Below are 20,902 nucleotides of genomic sequence, written 5' to 3'. Positions count from 1 at the left end.
AAGAGCGGATGCAATTTACCAGCGATTTTTATCCCGCGTTAATGATACGTGCGGGGATTACCGGCGAAGAATACACAAACGACGCGCATACGTTAGGGATTAACCGTCGTCGCGTTCTTTGGAACGCGTTCGTCGGAAGCGTGGGAGCGATTCATGAGCAGCGGAAACAAAAAGAAGCTTAACGAACCGACACGCGCTTCATGACTGATCGAAGCGCGGACGCTGATCACTGTTCGCGTCCGAGTGCTCCGTTGGGCAGGCGTACGGCTGCTGATCGCGAATATTTCCGCGTGGGATAGATATTTTCCACTTAACATAGCCACGAGGCGGAAATAGAAAGACAGAAAGAGAGAGAGAGAGAGAGAGAGAGGGAACGGCGGGTTTATGCACCCTGGCCGCGCGCCGCCTCCGCAGGTACCTCGAAGCGCTAATAATTTTCAAGCGAGAGGCCGCCGTATTTCCGCGGGCTCGATTGGTTAATAGCCGCCATTCTGATCCTCGGGAGGGTATCTCCGCGCGAGGAGAGACGGAAAATTCGGAAAGCCACGGAAAATGAAACGGTGTCCTATCGCGCGGTATGGTTCCCGCGGGATCGGCGGATGCGTCTATAATCCAAGGCGAACCGCCAACTACGAGGGTGCCTTTTCGAGGGGCGCGACGGGGTAAAACACGATGCGTCAACGACGCGATTAAAACGGCGATAATTCGGCGAGGAGGTGGTTTCGTCGAGGGGACGGCCGATGAATCGGGAGGTGAGCGCACAACAGAGTGGGCTAGCGAAGGAAACGAAGGCGAGGGTGGGAGGGGAGGGGGAAGGACTAGGAAGGGTGTTCGAATTCGCCCCGGCGCAATCGTGCCAACGCCTATTCTCGCGCCGGTCGGGGCGGAGAGGCGATGAAAAACAATTTCAATCTGGCGAAGTAGAAAGTTTCAGCAGAACGCTCCTCGCCACTTCCATCTCCCTATTACCGGCTTATTTTTCTCTCGTTTTCCTCTCTCGCTCTCGCGCCGCCACCGTCGGGGTGCACCCCATCGCGCGCTCGCTCGCTCGCTCGTCCGCCCGTTCATTCGCACCCCGTCCAATGTCCCATTTAGTTCGACCTACTGCGCAAACAATTCAAACGTCGTAACTACCGCGATATTAGAGCGACACGGCGGCGATGGTGCCGGTGAAAACCGTGTAGGAGGTCCCGGAGACTCGGGAAACGGAAAGAACTCGAAGGACGAACACGCCAGGGGCGCGGCGGCGGGAAATTAAATTAACGGTGAAATTACTCGCGAAATAATGAGCAAATATTATCGGAGATTCCGCTTCGAGCGCCGAGAGAAGGAGAGAGAGAGACGAAGAAAGGGAGCGAATGTGAGAGAGAGAGAGAGAGAGAGGGGCGCGTCGGCCAGCGCGTTCGCGCGCGAAAATATGCGCCCGCCGCTGGTGTTTCATGAAATATCTATCAATTAGCTTTTTATCGCCATCGTCGACGCCGCTCGGAATTTCGTTATTTCCTCGTCCTCGTCGTCATCGCCTGTCGACGGGGCATTGTCGTTGTTCGTAGCCGATGGCGCTGATATTCTCGCGCGCACGAGGCATACACCGTATACTTGTAAAGGTCGGCGGGCGGGCGGGCGCGCGCGTATCAATCTTCCGCAAATTACTGCCGCCCGAGGCAACAATCTCGCGCGCGGTATCAATTCTTTCGGACAAGGCTCAAATCGCCCCGTCGCGAGCACGCGTAATCGATAAAGCGTCAGCGACCCATCGAGCAGGGCATCGAATAAGAACGCGCGTACCCACTTCGTTCCTCTTATCTAACGACACACGCCTGTATTAATATCTAATTACTTCTATTATATTGCTTCTTAAATACTGGGATATCATACAAAAAGGACTCACAATTTCTCTCGTGAGAAAATGTTAAGGAGAAAACGGCCGTCTCGACGTTCCGCGATGGTTCGAGTACGCCCCGCGTTCCTCGAAGCGAGGATTTAAAAATAAAATAATAACACGTATCTTTAATCGCTCAATAACTTAGTAAACCGTCCACACACCCGCATTGCCAATCTCGCCGTAATTGCTGCCGGGCGCTCTTGAACCTCACCGTAGAAAGTTCATCGAATGGAAATAAGAGCTACAATGAGCATCGAATAACCAAACTGTTACCAGCGAGTGACACGTGCCTGCAGTGCGCTGAACACTAAGGAGTCCCAAGTATGCAGCAATAACAGCGATTGGTCCTAAAGCTAGACCGTAGAAAGAACATGTACAACGCTTGCGGTTGATTACTGAAGGGAGTTAGCAAATAGCCGAAACTAGAGTTTAAAAATTTCGTGAAAAAACTTTTCCTTTTCCAACTTTTCCGCGGATTTTTTTGGTTTCTTATCTTCTTTATGGAAAAAAGTAAACGTGGCAGGTTTTAACCAGACCTGTATGAATTTTTCTACATGAATTTTTTTACCCTTGGGATAGAAACCGAAAAAAAATCCACGGAAAATGAGGGGGGGGGGGCAGTTCTTTTACGAAACTTTAAAATTACAGTCGAAATATTTAATAAATTGTCAAACTTTTAATGATAGATACATACAAAAAAATTACAACACCAACGGAGACTGTTAAAAGTCAGATGCACTTACAGTTTTTTATGAATTTCTCAGAGCCAATCAATTTTATAATTAATTTTATAATTAAAAACACGATCATCTGGTGCGAAAAAAATCGTATATTCGTCCCCGGCATTTACGTAAACATTTCAATTATATGTTGTCGTACGCTCATGGATGATCGAAAGCCTGATCCAAAACGATAATGCATTGAGAGAGAGAGAGAGAGAGATGCAACGTCGGGAGCCGATTTCTGCTCCCCTTTTGAGCATTCGAGATTCCCGCGCGAAGATCGCATACACGAGCGCGTGGTTAACAATGCGGACAGAAGGGAATTCGCGGAGTATAGTTCTCTTAAACACGGGAGAGAAAATGCAAGAGAACCGTGTCTCCGCGGGCAAAGGTGCCCGCTCGCGACCTCAGCATCCGCGCGCGTTCTCACCACGAACGGTATCGTCCTCGTCGGCGGTAAGAGTAAGGCGTTGCCATATGTACGACACCGTGTAAACGAGGTATTCGTGTCCCGGCGAGAGCCGAGCGGCAACACGTAAAAGTCCGTAATCCAATTTCGTCCCTGCCACCACCTCCTCCCACTTCGTCCTCCTTCTCCTCGCCGTCGGAGACACGACCGGAAAAATTGCGCGCATGTGCATCCCTGCTGGGCGCGCGTAATGCAGCCTTTGTGCAGCCGGAGCTTATGTCAATGTTGATTTTACGGCCGATTGTGCAATGCGACGCGGCGCGGCACGGCGCAAATGTCGCGACTGGGACTCCGCCGGTTTCTGGGGTGCCGCAACGACACGCGCTCGATGCGCAAATATTTCAGCCGACGCATTGTATAATGTACGGAGCGTGTATATGCACGGATACATATGTACGTGGGAATAGAAGCAATTATACCGTCGCGTAAAGGGGGGCGCGCGTCTGCCGAGTCGGCCGTTCTCGTTACTGCCGCTTCAATTTCGCCACCTAATAATATCGAGAACGTCGTTAATAATCATAATGCGTCTCCGGAGGAGCGGAAGGCGACGATAATTTGCAACCGTTGTATATCAGTCCGAAGGTTTCCCGATAAAAGCCCCCGAAGGCGCGTACGTCTACCCTCCGCGAGGCGGAGCTTCTTCGTAATCAGTTATCGCACGATAGAACGGGGAACACACGCTCCTGGAAACGCTCCGAATTTAGCCAACCCTTATTTATTTTATGTCGTTTCGCTACGGGGAGAGCGTGTACGTACGAGCGCCCGAGCGTGTTCTACTTTCGGAGGCGACGTGTCGTGATGCCCGGATACGATTCGATCTTTATCGAAGATGCAGAGATTGGTGTAGCAAAATATAGGAACATCTACGGCGGAGCAGGCATCAGCCATCGATCGGCATAACTAGGCCGTCCCATCGTTCGAAGGTGAAAACGAGCGAGAGGCGCCCTACCGCGGGCTCGCTTCGATTACTCGTTCGGCTTTTTGCGCGACAAGGCGTCGACAAGACGCGCGTGCGAGGAAGAAAACGGACGGACGCATTCCCGTCGACGGCACGCCAGCATTATGGCATTTTTGGAATATCCCTTGACACACCGTCGCCGCGCGATAAGCGCGCGTACACACCGGCTAAGTCTAGAATACTCTGTAGAACTATCGGGATAAAGCTTACGCGGGAACGTTTAACATCGAACTTCGTGAAAATAAAGGACGACGAGAGCGCTTATCCCGAGCGTTGTTCCCGGATATTTCAGGACGCTTGTACTCGAAGAAACGGACGCAGATTAAACGAGAACCGGATATGTGATACACAAGACAAATGGAAAAACACCGGGCCTCGAAAGTTAAAGGGTCTCGAAGTAGAAAGAAGAATAAACCAAATCGCCGAGATTTATCGCGATTGCCGCGCGATGTTACCGCGACGAGAAAATGAAACGCGGTATCAGGCGGTCGGAAAGGGAAACAAACGAAAAGATACACCGCTGCATGGTGCTACGGGAATAGATATCGCTCGCTCGCTCTCTCTCTCTCTCTCTCTCTCTCTCATTCTTTTTATTTCTCCATCTATCTCTCTCGCTTTCTCTCTCCTTCTCTCTCTCCCTCGTGCGAGTAGTTCCGTCATCGTTCTCGCCGTGAGCGGGAAAATTGTTGCCAGATTTTCTGGCAACGAGAGATAGACACGTATGTCTTATTTTTCTTCAACTTACTTATCGAACGTCGAAAGAAGACGATAAATGTCGGCGGTAATTCTCCGTGGGCTTCCTTGCACGCCCTCGCCAATCCGAGCGAACCTCTTTAATCGTTCTACAGTTTTGTAGCAATCCGTAATAGCGTTAGATTACGTTAGCTCATCGAGTGATGTATCGCATTCTTCGTTTTTTTTTTAACGAATAATCGGAGCAAAAAGCAGACCAAGGNAGAGAGAGAGAGAGAGAGAGAGAGAGAGAGAGAGAGAGAGAGAGAGAGAGAGAGATAAAGGAAGAAAAGGAGATTAATGCATGTGAGAAGGCCTCGTCGACGAATTGCGGTAATGACGCACGGGGGACAATATTCATACGTCGCATCTCGCGTCGCCGGGAATGGTTCAACTATTTCTCAAAGGAAAAGTGGAAGAGACGAAGCGAGACGGATTAGCTGCAGCATGCGCAAACATGTTACAGAAGTCAAGCGTGGTCTCATAAATCATATCCATAGATATAACCGTATATACCTTCCATGGGCGCTCGACCCTCCGTGATTTGCGCACACATATGTATACGCATGTGTGTGTGTGTGTGTTCGGTGCTGAATGCACGCGAGAGGTCTCAAAGTTGCAGCGTGCACACACACACACACACACACACACACACACATATATATATATATATATAAAGCACAAAGTTACGTCGTACAAAAATAGCCGAATTTTCTTCCCCGCGCGTTTGATTTAAAACGCGGCTTTGTTAGCGATCGCGTTATTTTTAACTTAAAATCTGCCGTTCGAGCTCTCTCCTGAGCTACGTTCGTTCTAGTTTCGTCGATTTTCTAGTTCGCCCGCGGAATAATACGCGAATTCTGTAACCGCTCAAATTTCCCTTACACTTGTAAGCGCTCGGATTCTCAGGCTGCAAGTTCTCTATGAATTCGCTCTCTGTATACCGCGGATAAAATATCTCTCTCTCCCTCTTTCCGCCAGGATCCTCTCGAGTTCTCGAGGATCCTTGTAATATGCGGCTTCTAATTTTTAATATTTTACGTTTTACGTGCATGAATCTATGTACACGTGCCCTTTCTGGGACAATCTCTATAACGTCACTCCTGTCTTCATATCCTGTTGGAACGCTTCGCGCTAATGTAGATAGAGTTGCCTGTGCAATATAATCGCGACGGGCGGCCAGAGGAAGACGGGGATACCCCTCTGCTGTCCTACCTAATGCTTCTTGATCCACCCGCCGGGAATATAGGGGTCGAACGGAGCTATTTCGGCGATGTATGCAATGACGATTGTACACGTCAATCTGTAAGCGACAAAAATATACTCATCGAAAGGACGACAAACCGGAATTCTGCCTTCTCACGACTGTTTCAAAGCTCGTAAATCGGAGTTCTCGCCGGTCGTGTTCGACAAAGGCTCGAACATATCGCGGCGAGATTTCGACGTCAACATTTTCCCACGACATTCTGGAAACGAGGCTCCTTTGTATTCGCACCTGTATTCCTTCATCTTCGCGTTCGCGGAAAGCGAAGACCAGAATCGACGAGTCGCGTGTCTCACTGCTCCTTATCGGTAATTAAAGATCGCGTCGGTCGGATTTCCGTTCCAATAACACGGGATGCTTCGAGTCAATCAAACAATAAGGGCATCAGGCGGACAGGTGGGGGCCGTATATACCGATTACAGTGCTGCAATATCGCGCGATAAAGCGGCAGACAAAATAGACGGTAATATCTGCTTCGGCATCCCTGAGCCAATGACAGTCCCGAGCGATCTCGCCCGGCCGGACTATGCCATAATTCCGCCCCGCGGGAATATATGCACGCGCGTATACCGATCGGTGCCATTGATCGGGCTCCGACGTCCTCGTTACGTCAATTATTATCGAGCGTACGAATTACCGGAAGCGCCGCTGCGAACACCGCTTTCCAGGCTAATTTCCCGTTGGAGTATGGCCCGCGCGTCGAATCTCACCGCGCGGACATCTCTACGCACGAGGACGAATTCGCGCGCTCACACTCACGTGCAGACAGATGGACACGTAGACACATATATATACCGAAACGCGGCCACGGGTGATTTTGAACGTGGATTTCACGCTCCAAAAGTCCCTGGCCTTTCACCTTCGAGAACGGGACGGACGGAAGAGTCTCTATCCCTCTCTCACCCTTCCGCGTCGAGAATACTCGAGAGGGCGAAGTTTAGTTATAAACTTGACTGAGAGGAAGAGGAGAAGGAGGAAACTCCGGTGCCGCGCGCCTCGACTATCCCAGGCTCTCCCGGCATCGAGATTCGTTCGTGCATGTGCCACGTTACGCGAAGTATACGTTCCACGGAGGCAGCGGGAAGATGAGGAGGAGAGAGGGCAGCAGGGCGAAGAGACGAATGGATCTACTATAAATACGCGCGATGTTCCGATCATAAGCTCGCGGTCAAATAGGCGCATAGTTTATACGCGAAATATAAAATTTTATTCCGCTGCAATTTTCAGAAGGAAAGAGAGAGAGAGAGAGAGAGAGAGAGACGCGGACCTCGAGACGAGCGAGGAGTGATTGGACGTGCACGAGTAGAATCACACGCGCTCCCTCCGCCGCAAAAGAAACATTCTATCTGTCGTCCCCTATCACGCAGGGTCGTATACCCTTCGGCTTGTTTATTCTGCTACGCCGACAAGCCTCGGCGTCGCGACTCTGAAAGCCTCTCGCTCGCTCTCTCGCTCTCGCGCGACCGACCGCTCGCTCGCTCGGTTCCGATCGGAAAAAGAAAAAGATACGTATCGCGCGATACGTTCCTTCCGGCCTCGACGCGGGTGCGCAGCACGTGTATCCGTCTCGCGAATTCGCATAGAATCGAAATTGGGACGGAATGAAATTTTCCGCCGACATCGGCGGAAAATAAAGGCGCACACGCGCATTCGTTACTTACGTAGGTACGTGCAGGATCGCGAATTTCGTCGCGTCGTATTTCCGCGGCGTCCTCGGCTCCGGGGGATTCGTGGCGCTTACGGCAAATCGATGATTATTTTATCCGGGCGCGTGCAATGCCCTAAGCCCGACAATGAGTGGAAAGAACCTTAACATTTATCGGGCGAGGACCCATTAATCTTTCTAATCGCTCATATCATGCCTCGATGTGCGTTTATATTATGATATAGTCATACTGTTAATTATCTGACTAATCTATCACTTTGACAGCCTGACACGTCATATCATATCATATTGCACCATATCGTACCATATTTGTATTCAAACACGATAGAAATGGTTAGAAAGACTAGCGGGTTTCGGTTTGATAAATGTTAAAGCTGTTATCGAAGGTTAATGTGCATGATGCGCGCGCAATGTTAATAATAAAAAAGAAAGAATGGGGAGTGCAGATGAATGCACTGCAAATCCAAGTGTGTAATTTCGCACATTTTGCTGCAGTCAGTTTTCACACATTTGTAGTAATTGACGCGTATTACTAATGTAATTTTACATACATAAATGTGTAAAAATTACACGGCAAAAATCTAAATGTGTAATTTTTACGCACTTATCGTGCGTAAAACCATAATAGTGTGATGCATAATATAACACGCGTAAAAATGTGTAAAAAGTGAAACTACATGTGAAATTACACGCTTGGATTTGCGGTGTGAGGTGTGCGATTTGCATCAATACCGCATTCACGGCTGCACTGTGGAAATTCGGTGAAAAAAGGGGGTCGGAAAGAAGAATCGTAATTTTGTATCGGGAGAGGTTACATTGAGAGAGAAAGAGTTACCGCCGTGCACCGTGTTCGCCTATCCGCGCACTCGCGCTATTTATTTGAATACAGCCGCCTCCTAGTGTAATTCCTTTTTTTTTTTTTTTTTACGGTCAAACGCGTCCTCTCAATTTCCTCGGCAAAGAGCGCGACATCCCGCGGTGCTCGTAAGTCGCCGAGCCATAAATGCATCTCGCGCCGTGAAGGACATTTCATTCCGTCCCGTTTCTCGCGCTTTTCAGCTGCAATTTAATTCCGGACGGTAACTTCGTTCGACTGCCTGTACCGTTTAACCCTCCTTAATCGTCTAACCTTAGAACGTTCCGCCGTTCAAGCCGTTGCTATCTAATAGCAGCGAGCTATCCGGCTCGGAAAACGCTTAAATAACAAATTGTATTATCATTAGGATGGCGTGGAGAAGAAAGAGATGCGCGCTCGTGCTCGCGCCTCGAGGAAACGTAATTTCTTCTAAGCCCGAAGACGAAGGAAATAACCGTTCTAGCGGATTTCTTCTACTATCGATCGCTGCAGTTATCGTGATTCGTATTATCGAGCATCTCGATAACACAAGTACCAGACGCGATTAAATCCGTTCGAGATAAGGCGGTCGCGAGCGGAGGCGACGATGACGCGGCGGCAATAAATTGGGCGGATCCCGGCGGAGATCTTGAGAGATTTTCCGCGGCCCCGATAATGCTACGCGAGTATATATTAATGCGTGTGCGACGAGATGTGTATGCACTGGGATTTCGTTTCGCATCGTAAATTCCGCCCGATCCTTTCACAGCGCGCCTCGACTCGCGGCTGAATTAGCGATCTATTTAAAGCCGGAAATTTTGTATGATTCCCACGATTGAAGTTTTAGAAATGTAAATGAATAATAAAAGTAAAGTAATAACGTTTTCAAGTAGTTCGCCGGCGGAAAATTTACTTCAAAAATCTATCTCGAGACTTAATTACCGGGAACTCTTAAAACAGAAATGCAGCGGAAATGCGCGCGGAAAACCGCGCGCGGGGCCCCGGCGAGATCCCTCGTCGCGCGAACTAGGAGAGCCGGAATGAAAAATCCACTCGGAATTACCGCCACGACCGCGGAAAGAAGTTCCGCCACGTACTTCGCACCTGCCGTCTGAAATTCCGATTAGAGGGCCGTGTCGCGCCGCGCACAAAATAACACGTCCGATCGTTATTACGCGAGGCCGACGAGGCGAGTTATCGGAGCTGCAGTTCATAATTTAGCCGGTCGCGATTGCGAGGTTTGAAACATGTACGATAACGTGGGGAGGGGGGGGGGACGGTGACGTCAGCAACAATGAATAATCGGGCGCTAGGAATGAAATTAAAAAGGCCCGTGGCGAAGAGAGTGTATCGGGCTGCCATTTTATCGCGCTGTCGAAAATTACGATCGAGCGAGGGACGCGCGCGGGACTCGTGTATCCCGTATTCCTCCCTCTGGTGTACACGCGTGTGTGCGCATGCAGCTGCTCGAGTTTCGAGGCACTAACTGTGCCGGCCGAAACACGCGATATCGGAGCTTGCACGAGCTGCTTCGAGCTTTGAGCTTCGACTTATACCACACACCGGCCCGGTTGCTCCCAATCTGCTCGAGCAGCACGCGCGCGGGTCGGGGCGGTAGACGATGTCGGGTATCGTGTCGAGTCTCGCCGACTTTGCCCCGCGAAACGCCAAATTACCACCGTCTAAGACGCGAGGGATTTTAATTGGCGACGGATTAAGATTCCCCGACGCGATCTCGCGCGTGATGCTATCGCCGTTGCTCGCGCGCGCGCGCGTTTACATCGGCCGTTGTATTTTACACGACACACCCCGGAGAACTTCGTCCATTGGATGCGCGATATCGGGGGCGAAATGTGTTACGATATATAAATTTAATGTGTTTGGAAATTGTTTCGGCCGCGTGTGCAAGTATGTCGGCTGAAAAGCGGGCAACGTGATCGCGATATTCACGCGGTACGCCAAACGGAGCACGCGACTGCGAGGCGAGTAAGTCCCATCGCTCGAATCTACACTGCAAATCCAAGTGTGTAATTTTATATACTTACGTGTGTAAAAGTATAGTAGTAACACGCGTAGAAATGCGTGAAAAGTGACTACATGATTTTACACATATAAGTGTATGAAATTACACGCTTGAATTCGCAGTTTGTATACATGTTAATAAGGTGATACTGTTTTCCCGTTTTTTCAAAAGGTTCAAATTTGTATATCCCATCGAGCTTTGTTACTCGAGCTTTTACGAGCTTTCGGGGGCTTTATCATTCGTTGCAAACGTTGTACAATACGTTAATGTTATTTTGATATCAACTCATTCGTCTCCCCTGAGTGTTTTTCACCGTTCAGCGTTTCGTTCAATACGTAGAGACATATGTTTATCTACTTATCTCTGGAAATTTAATTGCGAAAAATTAGCACGTTGTCCGCCATGGAATTTAATGTACCATCTGCGGCAAGCAATTATGCCGCCAGCATAATTCAGCAGAATTCGGCGGTGGGAACGGCGGATGAGCCGTTTCAAAATTGGATAGGCAAATTACTTAATTTACTGACGGCAGCAAACTGAGTTATTATGCGTATGCAATTTTAGAGTCATTCGCCACGACGGCATCGGCTCTCTCCTACGGACTGACTTTCCCGATAATCACAGCCGACGGTCGTCGGGGACGTCGGGGCGTGGAAGGCGGAAGCATGAATTACGTAGTCCGGATTACGTCGAGCGAGCTATCAGCACGAGGACAACGGCGACGAAGACGGTGACGGTGGCAGAGGAGAAGGAGGATCGAAAGAAATGCGAGCTGGAACGGGCGTGAAGAAGAAGAAGAAGAAGAGGGAGTCAAGTCGCCGGTGGTCCATTGTGGCAATTTATGCGATAGAATTTACATTGTAGAACGCTTATTCGGCCCGAATTTTTTCGTCAATAAAGAAACACGTCTGGCATCGCCGAATCGAGGTCGGCTCGAGTATTTCCGCCAAAGGATGAAATATATCCGGATTTATCACCGATTCTATCGCCATAATTTCATATACGAGAAACGTGCACGCAAACACGTGCGCGTCGAATTCGCATGGTCGGACGGGCTCTGCTGCTCCCTTTCGATTAGGTAAGCGTTTCTGTGTAAACTCAAACACCACGGGTGCACGAACTTTATGCGCGTTTTACTTGGCCTCTGATACCAACGTGTTACCATACTACAGGGTGTTTCAACAATTAAATACCAACACCAAGCGCGGCATCGCTCGTGCCGGCCAGCCAGGGGAGAGCCACTGGAAGCCCCACCAACTCGTAATTGACACTCCGGCCGTTTATACCGCCGCGTATACGCGTCATGAAGAATGATGACGCCGAACTGTTTCGCAGTCGTAATGTTGATGACGTTGTCGTTGGTGTTCCGGTCACGGCAGCTGTGAATTTTGGCGAGCGCGTACGCATACACAGCGTACGTAACACGCGCGGGGACGCGACGCGGCAACCTTTTTTTTCGGCGACTCTCACCGCGCGCATATCGCGGATATCCTCGGCGGAACTGTGTCGGCGCGCATTAATTAATATCGGAATTAGTTTTCTTCGCGCGGCGGTGAATTTCGCGAGCGGGCGAGAGAGCTCGCGAGCGTTAATTATGCGAGAATGGAAGACAGCTCTGGTTTTATGAGAAAGGCGGATCTATTGTAATATAGTGCGGAAACCGGCTGCTGAGCTGGCGGGGTAAAACTTGCGGAACTTCCATCGCCAAACTTCGCCCCCCTCCTTCTCCCCTTCCCCCCTCCGCTCCGCAGTAGAAGATTCGTGCGCAAATTCGCGAGTAACGGTATTATTAGATAAACAGTGTGTAATTGTTTGGAGTAATGCGTTTTAACGTAATTGATACAATTTATATCGTGCCACTTGTAGTTAATGGCTTTTCTACTGCGGCAGAACAAATAGGATCACACGCTTTAAATAACATTGTGAATTCCCCGGATAAATAATTGAAAAAAAAAAAGCCACGGTGTGGGTTTTACTAAAAGAAACGAATTATTCTATATTGATATTTACCGGCGTCGAATCCGTTGTCACGTAACGGATAATAGCGAGCGAGGGGAGCAGGGGAAAGACAGATAAAGAGAGAGTGAATGATGAAGGAGAGGGGAGAGGGGAGAAGAAGGAGAAAAGAATATTTTTTACAAAATATCGAGCGAGGCGTCGATACGTAAGTGTCGGCTGCATTCCTAACTCCCGTCGTGTCATCGAACTCGACGCAACCGTGAGCTCACGCAGAACCGCTCTTCTTCGACGACTATCATCGGTGAATCGGAACGGCTTGAGAAACGCGGCCGGTTCTGGACGCGAAACAACGTATAATTCCCGAAGGAACTTGCATTTTACTTGTATATCGATAACTCGGCGGGACCATCGGAAGCTCTTCGTGCTCTTTGAACTTTTAATGAATAGATCTCATAAAAATTTTATGGCGGAAGTTTTCGCGCGAATTTTTCACCCTCGACTGGGACGGACGAGAGAGAGAGAGAGAATGGACGAGAGAGTTTCTGTTCGAAATGATTTGAATAAGATTTCAAGAAATATTCCATCTCGCGCGCGGCGGAACTTCCCCGCGCGCGCGCGTCAGCGGTAGTAGTCGCGAATGCACTGTCAGCACGATGGACGGCGATATGCCACGTTGATTTTGGCTCTCCTGACAAAACCATAGCCCGTCGTTTCCGGCGCGCGTAACATTCACGAAACCCGCCGACGTGACGCGCCGACAATAGACACTCGCGCGTTCTTATCGCGGAATCAAATTGATAGAAGCGCCGCGATCGCGGCGATAAATCGAGCCGTACTATACGTCCATTTCCCGGCGCTGAATCTAATTAGGACCGCTTCCATGGTGCTCAACAGCCGCGAAAATTGCAAGATGCAGCTGTGCGCATATTCACAAAAAGATTTCACGGCGAAACGAACCGATTGTGACCGGCCGATTACCTCTTTCTCCTTTATACTTGTCTGCAGCGCCCGAAGATTTTCCGATACAGGACAGCCGTGAGAAAAGGAGAGTCCTCGCTGAGAAGTCTCTCCGGACGACGAGTTCTCGCGCGAGAACGGTTTGACTAATGCAACGAGCAAGGTTGATATCGTCGGATAATAATGACCATCTCATTCTAGACGCGGAACAACGCACGTCCGCCCCGAGTAAGGGTGGACGCCCGACGTCCGGTACGCAATCGAGAAAAGCGGGGTGCAGCAGGCTTCTCGCGAAGGGTCTCTGTTAACGAATACAGATCGATAAGTTACCATACGCACACACATACACACACATAGACACGTGGCTACACGCGCAGACTTTTTTCCGTCCTTCTCTGTAACTCGCGCGGGGCATCTCTCCCTCGTAGGAGACCTACCTATTTTCACTTCTACCCGCTCTTCCATCCATCTCTCCGCCACGCATACCATTCCACAATGACGTTCCTCCTCCCCCCCTCTATCTCCCCTTTTGCTCGCCCCCCGTAGCCTTCGTGCATTAGCCGGTCGATGGTGCATTCAGTCGTCGATGTCTGCGTGCGTACGCGCGCGCTCGTGTATATTGAGTGTACGCAACGGTGACTCATAGACCGAGAATCCACTTTGTTCTATTGGTTCCCCCGCACACGTTCGCTCCGTCCCCCCATATTCCCGCAGACTCTCGCAGTATCGCGGGGTGTGCGATATAAAAGGAGCTCTCACACCGAATTCGGTGCGTCCCGGACGTGCGTCACGGCTAACGACGGATTCGGAGGCCCCGGTGTCTCTGCCCCTCGTCCGTCTCGTTCGGATTTCGGATAATAATTACTTTAGGGGCAAAGGACGCGCAAACGAGCGTCGCTCGGGGCAAACTTTCGTCAAGTTAATTTCCTTTCTCCGTGTCATAAGTACGATTCTTATCTAAAAAGGACGGCGACTTCGTAAGGCGGACTTGTTTAATTCAGATTGTTGCAACGACCGGCTCTCTTTTTCCTCCCTCTCTCTCTCTCTCTCTCTCTCTCTTTCTTCCTCTCTCTTTCAAAGCGAAGACTACCGCTTGCTTCCGAGTAGTTTGAGCGTGACGATCCTAGGAACACGGATAATGACACTTCGCTATTATTCCGCTACGCACAAGCGACTGAGTCCTAGAAGAAAATAATCGATCGCATTCGCCGACGAGGGGGAACGAGAGGGTGGGTCGTATCGGCGAGCACGTCAACGAGAAACATTACGTTCGCGTTGGTTCGTCAAAAGAGCACACACCTTGTCGGAGCACGAGTCTCTCGCACGGAGCGCCACCCTCGCTGGGGGCAGTTGACCCCTCCGCGATTACACCCTTGACGAACGCATTTTCCACGCGTCACGAATTTTCCCGCCAGATGTCCCGAATCCGTGCCGCGGCGGGTGCTCGTCTAATTTTCCTCGTCGTTGGCGTCGGAACGCGCGCGAGCGAGTGGACAGGGAAGCTCGAAATCTAACTAGAATGCGCGTAGCATCGTCGCAACAATTTCCACTCTTAAATTGACCCCCTTTTACCGTAACGGGATTTGCAAAAGAACAAGATTCGACGGAGAAGTCGCCGGATGACTCGATTTAAGTCAACAACGGATGAAGATGGATTTAATATTTCATGAAGAATACACTTCGGGCTTCCCTTTTGTCGATCCCCTCAGCACCGGAACCCGCCGGCGAGAGGGATATAAATGGAACGGCCGGGAAATGGGAGAAGCATGCTCCGTGATTTTTTAAAGTGGCGTCGCGAGGCCGCAATGATAGAAATCCATTTCGATGCAAACGCGCTCCCGAAGTTTCGCGACAAATGTTTTTGTCCCTTTGAATTTCAAATTGACGGACCGGCGATGGACTTGAGAGTTCGCGAGTTTCGCCACGGACATCTCCCGACGTGTCGCACGATATTATCGGGATAATAAAACTTGCCGCGGTTTGGAAATGGAACGAGAAAGTTAGATTGGGAGAAGGGGCATTCTCCTTTTGCGCTTTTCGCTACCATGAGAGAATTATCATAAAAGAAATTACAAATTCTTTTTTTCAATAGCCCACGTCGACAATTTTGCATATATTTTGCGAATATTTTTGCGCCCGCGCGCGGCCGTAATTTCGAGAGCTTCGGAAAATGGAAAATCTGACTTGCAAATGGACATATTACCTGACACCGAGTGATTCCGGCGCGTATGTCTGACGGTACAAAAAGCAAGTTATTAATGCATCCGCGATATAGTTAAGAAACCCAGTACCGTGTTGCAACATGGAATTTTCTTCTCTCTCTCTCTCTCTCTCCTCCTCCTCCTCCACCTCCGTCTCTTCTTCTCCCTCTTCCTCGACATAATCGCACTCACAACCTTGGGAATATCTCTACAGCTATGCTATGAGATGACGCAGCGCTCCGAGAATTTCCGTTCCGACGTCACGCTACTTTCTTTTTCCTCGATGTTGCAGTAATAAAGACGGAACGATCAAATAACGATCGGATCGATAAGAATTTCGTGCTTGTCGGAAAGGGGAGAGAGAAAGGGAGAGGGAAAGAAAGAGAGGAAGGAATGAAAAAAGAGAACGAAGAGGGGGGGAGAAAAAAGGAGGAAAGAAATTAAGCTCAATTAACGACTCCGTTGGAAACTTTCTTTTCGTCGAGAAAAATGGCATACCAACGTTAGAAACTGCGCGTTTCGCCACGGCGTTACGACGTCCAAGTGGTACCGTACCACCTCAGTCGCTTCAACAACATCAATATCCTCGAGCAAGGATGAGCGATTTCGTTCCGTGACTCGAACTCCGCAAGGACGCGAACAATTTATATCCGTATGCACGACGACCCCTCGGCCGCCGCCTCGCGCGAGCACAAGACGTCCGGTTGCCTTCTCGTTGTCGGTTATCTCGCGCTTGTGATTCGCAGGGCCGCGAGTTAGCGGCGACCGTGTGCGAGTCGACTCCGCCGCGGTGATGCAGGCACGCACCGAGAGGAAAACCGAGGTTGCTCTCCTCGCGTGTATACGCGCGGAGAACGGCCTTCGGGTCGCGTCCGTTGCACGCGGGATTTATTTTTAGAGCCATTAGAAGAGACTCCGGCTAGTTATCCCGTGTAACGCGCCCAGGCACATCGAGAACTCGTTTCAGACTCGCCCGTTCGCTCGCTCGCTCACACACACACACACACACGAATTTACACGCTCACGGCGCACGCCCGCGTACACCCGCCGCGCGCGTCTCAGGACGCACAAATAAATTATCGCACGCGTGCATTTCGTGCCGCGTATCGGCGTCAGCTGGGCTTAAAGCGTCCCTTTTCGAGAGCGTATTTATAGAAGTGAGAGTGTACGCGTGCGAGCGCTACGATCATCGCGCGTCCCTTTCAGCGAGAAGCATCGCGAACGACCCATTCAAATCCAACGGGAGAGGCCCATTGAGAGGCGGATCGCCTGCGAATCGAAGTCCCGAAGGCGCCCATCCACTCGGGCGCGCCTTCTCGGGATCCACTATCGGGGAAAAATTGATTTCCGCGACGCTCGGACTACGCGCGGGATGATAAAGACGAAAGTGAACTTGTCGCGATATCGCGCTCGTTCGTTCACTCGCTCGCTCGCTCCCTCGCCCGACAATCGTATTTATCTCGGGAGAGCACAATCGGGTTTCGCGCTTTCAATATCGCCGCGATTCGCGGGCGCACGCTTGCTCTCTTTCTCCCCCCTTCGTCCGCGCGCGCAAATGTTTCGCGCAGTTTCATTCGGATTTAGCAATTTCCTGCGACGATTTCCTTCTATCTGAATTGATACGCCGGGAGACTTCAGTTGCGCGCTGTATGAACGATGAAAAACCCCCGGACACGGGGAATCATTTAGCGAGCTGAATGCTCGAGCTGTACTCGCCGATTGATCGCGTGCGATACATCGAGAAGAGAGAGAGAAAGGGGGATCTGCATAGCGCGATTTTACATTTCGCGACGTGCCATCGGAAATTATTCTCCGCGTCGGCTTCGAATGCGGCGCGCGGGTCGCAAGGAGCGCGTTTAATATCTTATAATTTGGACTTCCCTATCCATTCTTTCCAACCGATCGATTTTGCATAGTTATCGAAGCGCGGATGCAATATGTTCTGTATCCCAATATTTCGTACGTACAAGACGTTAGATTATCCGGTCGCAGAGAGAAGGATAGAGGGAGAAGGAGACAGCGAAATGGAGGGAGCAGTAACGACCCCCCGACGTCAGTCGCACGGTCACCCCCAATTGCCGTGGGAGAACCATTAAGATCACGTGTTTGTAGTTGGACGTAAATCCAAAATTTCTGCAAACGACGTGCGCCGCATAGCGCGCTTCCCTATATATATGTGTGTGTGTGTACACACATATATATATATATATATATATATACACAACGTCTCCTCCTACTCCTCCTTCGCGCGCCGCGTCGTCCCACGCGTAGAGACATGCATATCGGGGAAAAACTTAATCTTCTCACGAGCGGCGAGTAATCACGACAAAATGTACGTACCTAGAACGCGCGATAGGTTTGCGGGGGAAATAATTTCGCAGCGGAAAGGACGCGCCGCGTGTTTATCGACTCAGCTCGCCCGCCCCTTCTCCCCTCGGCGCCGACCGCTGAAGATGCAGTCCAACAGCCAGCTGTACTTTGCGCCCCTAATTGCAGGAGTTTTAATTACACATTATTCTTACTCCCAACCGGCCGATATTCGTCGGGCGCCGATGTTCGCCTTTCGACGTTGCTCGCACTTTGCGCGTTTATCCGTCATTGTTAGTGCGCGGTTCGTAAAGGGACGATTCATCGCCGACAATGCGGCGGGAGGAATACGGGAACGGCTCGGTGGAAAACTTGGTAACTAGATTCCCTCATATATTCCGTAGCGTTGTTACGGTGCGTTGATACAGGAATGTGTTACGCAAAATTTCGTCGTAGCAGACCTCATTTGCGCCACGTGATGCGAAATCCCGTTTCGGGCCGGGGAAAATGGGATGAAAGCGTTAAATGCGTTATACGTCGCGAGAGCTATAAAATTGCTGTCGATAACAATCCGTTTGCTAATCTGCAAAAATTATATTATCGGCGTAAACAAAGTTTGTCGCGCGACGTGTAGCTCAACAAAGCTCGATCGAACCGGCGTGTGTGCGCGCGGCGCGCATGTATGCAGAAATCAGATATAAAGATTACTCGCGCGCGCGCAGGTTGTGATGGAAAGTCCGTATTATCCATTCTGTCGGTTAAAAGGCTGCCGGCTGTGTGTACCGTGTATTTTGAATTTATCCGTTTTTCTCGACATATTGCTACACGGAGCGGACTTATACGCGCCGTCGTCCCGCCTTTCATTCTTTCATTCGGCGAAAAGAGAGCGCTCCTTTTATTCCACTTTTAAATCACAATCGATCCTTTCCGAACGTTCCGCGCATTTTGAGCACGTCCCATCACAGGGATTCCTTTTGCCCTTTTTTCATTTCTATCTACATCGCGAAGCCGATCCGTTCCCTTTCTTTGGAAATTTTTGCATATTTCAATCTTTCACGTTATTTAAATTAGCGATTATCGATAGGGGGTGCCGCCCTTCGACCGCGCGACTCGGCATCTCTGCCCTGTGTCTCTTTCTCGCGCCCTCCCCATACCATTGATCTCGTCTGAACGTCTCACCGATACCTTTTAAAAACGTCGAACGAATATATATTTTAATAATGTCACGCGTGTGCATTGTGGATTCCACGGAATGTGGAGAGATCAATGGCCCGCCATTGTGCGGTTTGCGCGACGGCCAAACTAATATTTCCGATTTTCTTGCAGTGACGCAAAGCTCGTCCGCTTTGCGGACAAAGATTATACATTATTCAGAAATAATTAGCGCGATTATGGGACAATCCTAATGACAGCAAATATTTCGCTAACCAGCTTGTAACCAACGTCGGAGCGAATCGATATTCATTAACCACACACGCATACAAACACATACGCCGGCGTTGACAAGGTCGAAAATTGAGGTTTCACGTAATTAGGTTTGCATCGCGATGCGGTTGGCAGACAAAGCTTCTAGGACTTGCTACTCGAATCCGCTGAGAAAGGAAGAGAAATAAAAAAAAAAAACCCCCCCAGAGAAAAGAAAACGGGAGACCGAGCACGCAATTGTTACCGTCAGAGGACAATGTCGGCTTGAGGATGCAATTAAAGCGAGACGTAACGAATGTTTACCGCAATTCACGATGTAAAAGAGGCAACAACGTGTAGTAACGTTAGAGTCTCGTCGCATGCATTTAATAAATGCGGTACCTCCGCTTCGTCGCCGCGTCGCGCTCGCCGAATCAGATCGAATCGCACAATGGATTCTCGGCGGGGCGAAGGAGGACAACTGAACTCTGTCATCATCTCCGTCCTAGTCGTCATGGTCGTCGTTGACGTCGTCGTCGACTATTGTTATTTACTTACCGACACAATTGCGTCGACGTACCGTCGAACAAGTATCGAGTTTTGCACAAGAACGAATCATTCTCTCTCTCTCTCTCTTCTCTCGTTCTTCTCTCTTCTCGCGTTAGATTACCCGGCGAATAATTCTGCTCACCGGCGCGGCGACGGTAATTACTTCTCGCTGGTTAAAAACGAAAAGTGCTTCACGGCGCAGGCGGAATAAAAGCATCCGCTGGATATTTCGGGCCAATTATCCCGAGTAGGGCGGCGAGAGCATGGGGGGAGACAGGGCGGTCGCCGGACTGTCGCAAATTCATTTTGAGGCGGGTTAATTGCGTCGTATCGGCGTGCGCTCTCGGGGCCACCAGCGCGTCGCGAAAGATGGACTTTCGCGAAAGTTGTCACAGTCGAGTTACGACCCAACTTCGCGCTCTCCGGTCCGCTCGAGCATAATCGGACGTATGGACAATATACTAATGCGCGTTGAACGACCCGTGGAAGAGTAACATGGCAGCTGCCGGCGGGAAAGAGATTGCGAGCGATGTTAACGGCAGACTTCAGGAGCCGAAAATCACACGCGAGAACTTTTCGCTCCGGCGATCCCCCAGCCGAAAAATAGAAAAACACGCGACCTACCGGTTTTTTACTACCGTCACCGACGCAATTCAATTTCGGGGGTGGACTCATGTTTGTCGTGTTTCCCGTGTGTATTTTTATAAAAATGTTCTCCAGTAGATAACGTCGCCCACGTTCGCGTTGTTATTTCTTTTTCTCCTTTTTACCTCGTTCATTTTTTTTTAATTCGCCCCGGCGCCCGTTAGATATCGCAATTTTATGTGCGGATGTACGTTTCGCTCGGGTCTTTTATACGACGTGTGAAAGTCACCGAGGAACGATAACAGGCAGCAGCGTTCACCGAGAGGACCGCTGAGCATTTTTGGGAAAGGAGAACACCGCGGAGAAGATCGACGATCGGCTGTTTA

The 20,902-nt window shown here is 50.0% G+C and overlaps 1 protein-coding gene and 1 long non-coding RNA gene across 4 annotated transcripts in view; one reads left to right on the top strand and one right to left on the bottom strand.

The window, feature by feature from the left end:
- Positions 1-11,534, top strand: part of LOC106741766 — a 60,642-nt gene extending 49,108 nt beyond the window's left edge. The window contains exon 2 of the long non-coding RNA XR_001374210.1: positions 11,119-11,534. This is a non-coding gene — a long non-coding RNA (uncharacterized LOC106741766). The remainder of the gene's footprint in view (positions 1-11,118) is intronic.
- Positions 1-20,902, bottom strand: part of LOC106741764 (DE-cadherin) — a 156,497-nt gene that overhangs the window by 91,053 nt on the left and 44,542 nt on the right. The gene's annotated exons all lie outside the window — the stretch shown is intronic.

Source organism: Dinoponera quadriceps, unplaced genomic scaffold (genome assembly GCF_001313825.1).
Source record: "Dinoponera quadriceps isolate SergipeBrazil2010 unplaced genomic scaffold, ASM131382v1 scaffold587, whole genome shotgun sequence".
Taxonomy (NCBI): Eukaryota; Metazoa; Arthropoda; class Insecta; order Hymenoptera; family Formicidae; genus Dinoponera; species Dinoponera quadriceps.
This window is presented reverse-complemented; position numbering and strand designations above follow the sequence as displayed.